At 38.6% G+C, this 2,875-nt stretch overlaps 1 pseudogene; it reads right to left on the reverse strand.

The window, feature by feature from the left end:
- Nucleotides 1-541: 541 nt before the first annotated feature.
- On the reverse strand, nt 542-1,965 carry LOC148945660 (ATP-dependent RNA helicase DDX19B pseudogene; annotated as a pseudogene).
- Nucleotides 1,966-2,875: the final 910 nt, after the last annotated feature.

The raw sequence follows: 2,875 nt of genomic DNA on the forward strand, positions 1-2,875 counted from the left end.
GAGGTTTTTCAGCCCAAAAGAGCCCTTGAAAAAAAAACAGAAGAAATATCCAGAAGAAAAAAAAAAGTGTAATACCATGGCTTTTACTAGGCTATAGTCCCCCGAGAGACCCGACTGCTCAAGGTCACCCTGTAGCGCCGTTTGCAGTTAAGGTTCTGTTTAGGTGAACTCGTAACAGATCCACCCTGACATCCCTATGAGGCTTTGCAAGTAGGGTCAGTGACGGGGATGAACACGAAGGAAGGATCTTATGACAGAGCAGAGACCACAAACCATCTAACACTGCCAGAACATTTCCAACCTTTTACACCCATCGGCCCTTTTTTTAAGCAGAAGAAGGATTTTTATCAAACGACTATATATGATGATTGCCTTTAAAAATAAAAGTTTATCTTTCAGGAAGTTTTATTTATATATATATATATATAAAAGAACAAAACACTTAAATTTAAGAGTCAGTGTACACTTCGTAAGAGAGTAGAAAATGGAGAATTTGGCTGTGATATTCTATTCAAGTAAAATATTCCGTTTGTTTGCTTTACTACTCCTCAAGAAGTCTTTCCACTTCTTCTATATTATCTGTGTCCAGCCTTATAATCTTACGGCCAAAGTGGTTTTCTATTTGTTTGAGAACATTAGACGCCCTAGGGCCATCAACCAGATTGATTGCGAGTCCGCTTCTACCAAATCTTCCCGTTCGACCAATTCTATGTAAATAAGTTTCACAGTCGGCATTCCAATCCTTACCAACAGGTAGGTCGTAATTGACAACGAGTGTGACTTGCTCAATATCGATTCCCCTTGCCAAGACATTAGTAGTGATCAAAACTCTCTCCTCCCCTTTTCTGAATCTCTCAATTACGGCAATCCTTTGGTTAACATTTAGTTCACGGTCAACATTTAGTTCACCAGTCAACAATCCAACTGAATGACCATCTCGAATTAACTTCTCCGCAAGCCATGTAGCTATCTTTCGCATATGACAAAATATAATCGCTTGTCCAACTGAAGCTAAAGAATAAATCAAAGCAATAGCTTTGTATTTTCTTTCTTGTGAGGGGCAATTAACATAATATTGTTTAATATTTTCCAGAGATTCTTCCTCTCTCTTCAATCGTATAATATATGGATTCGTTATTATGCGTTCAGCAAACTGCATCACATCTTTCTCGTATGTGACTGAGAACAACATCATTTGGCAGGTCCTTGGCAAAAGATTATGAATACGAATGCTCTGATCTTGTAAGCCTTGCGTGTCAATCATAATGTCAGCTTCATCTAAGACACACACTTGCATCTTTGACAGGTCAAGACATCTTAACTTAGTTGCCCAGTCAAGTACTTTGTCTGGAGTTCCGATTATTACCTGCTCGGTTAATTTCATTCTTCTTGGTATGTTTTTACCGCTAACAGCATACCTGATGTCAATATCAGTGCAAAATTTTCCTATATTCTCAACAACCTGACCTATCTGAAGAGCCAATTCCAATGTGGGAGATAAACATAACACTTGTGGGTATTTGTGTGATGGTTCTACTCTACTCAGCATAGCGATGACAAACGCTGCTGTTTTACCAGTACCGGACTGGGACTGAGCAATCATGTTTTGCGGTGATCAGCAAGCAAAGTAGGCAACGCCGTTTCTTGAATCTTGGATGGACTGTTATATCCCATTGCGTAAACACCTTTCAAAATATTCGGTTTCAGCCGTAGGGCTTCAAATGACTTCACTGAATATAGTGGTGAATTTGGATCTTTCCTTTGAACCTCGATGTCATTTTTTATGGTGACAAGCCCCGTCCTGATCACTTTTTGCAGTAAAGCTATATCAGCAATAGATATATTTTCAGTTTCTTCTGGATCCTCATTCTGTTCAGTATTCTTGTAACAGTCAATTATCACGTTTTTAACCTGTCGAGCAAGCTCTTGCTCTTGCAAATCAGCAGCTTTTCCCCAATCCATCATGCTTTAATGTTCAAAAATTTCAAATGTAGTCTTCTACTAATTGTCGTCGTCTTATATACTGAATACTACGTCATACATTCCCCACCGCTATGACGTTTATACCGTCTGAAATGACTTTAAATGAAAGTGATGTCATTGTATATGTGCTTAATGTACTACGTCATATCTTTTATATTGGTCAACATACTAGTTTTCCTATTTGAACCACTAATGACAAAATTTCCTTATTAAATTGTAAACGAATTCCAAAAAATCTTATCTTAAAATAAAACCTAAGTAAACTTTTTATTTACCTGGATTGTCTTGTGTAAATTACTGAAAGTAGCAAAAATGAAGCATCGCTTACATTGTAGTTCAAAATCGAAAAACAATTCAGACGCGCTCGTCCATCTTCGTCTTTAGTTCACTCGAAAGACTCGGTAGAGGGAACAGTTTTGAAATCGGTATAATAGTATAACAAAAGCCAAGGCCGTACCCAGGATTTTTTTTCGGAGGGGGTTATACAAAAAAAAATTGGGGGGGGGGGGTACACAAAAAACTAAAAAAACGCATACAAAATTTGTTTATGTCCATTTTTATTACGTTTTACGAGTCAGACAAACATTTCGGGGGGGGGGGGGGGGTCAAACCCCTACCCAAACCCCCAGCATACGGCCTAGAATAAAGCACAGTAGCCTTAAAACATTCATTCGGGGGAATTTTGAACTTAGACAAGGGAGGGGGATTGATACCTTACCCCTTTAGTGCTTTTTTATATCCTGAGCTGACTAATATTTTCCCCTCGTGCTTTGTGGGCCTAATTAATCTGTCTTATATTGCATATGCAGAGGATCTGTCAAACAGTTCGTGGTAACGAACTGTAAGTAAGGAGCGACCCGGCTCAATAGTAACCGAAACTCTAAAAACTGGA

The sequence above is a fragment of the Artemia sp. Qi Xiang Cuo genome, chromosome 12 (genome assembly GCF_049724085.1).
Source record: "Artemia sp. Qi Xiang Cuo chromosome 12, ASM4972408v1, whole genome shotgun sequence".
NCBI classification, from domain to species: Eukaryota; Metazoa; Arthropoda; class Branchiopoda; order Anostraca; family Artemiidae; genus Artemia; species Artemia sp. Qi Xiang Cuo.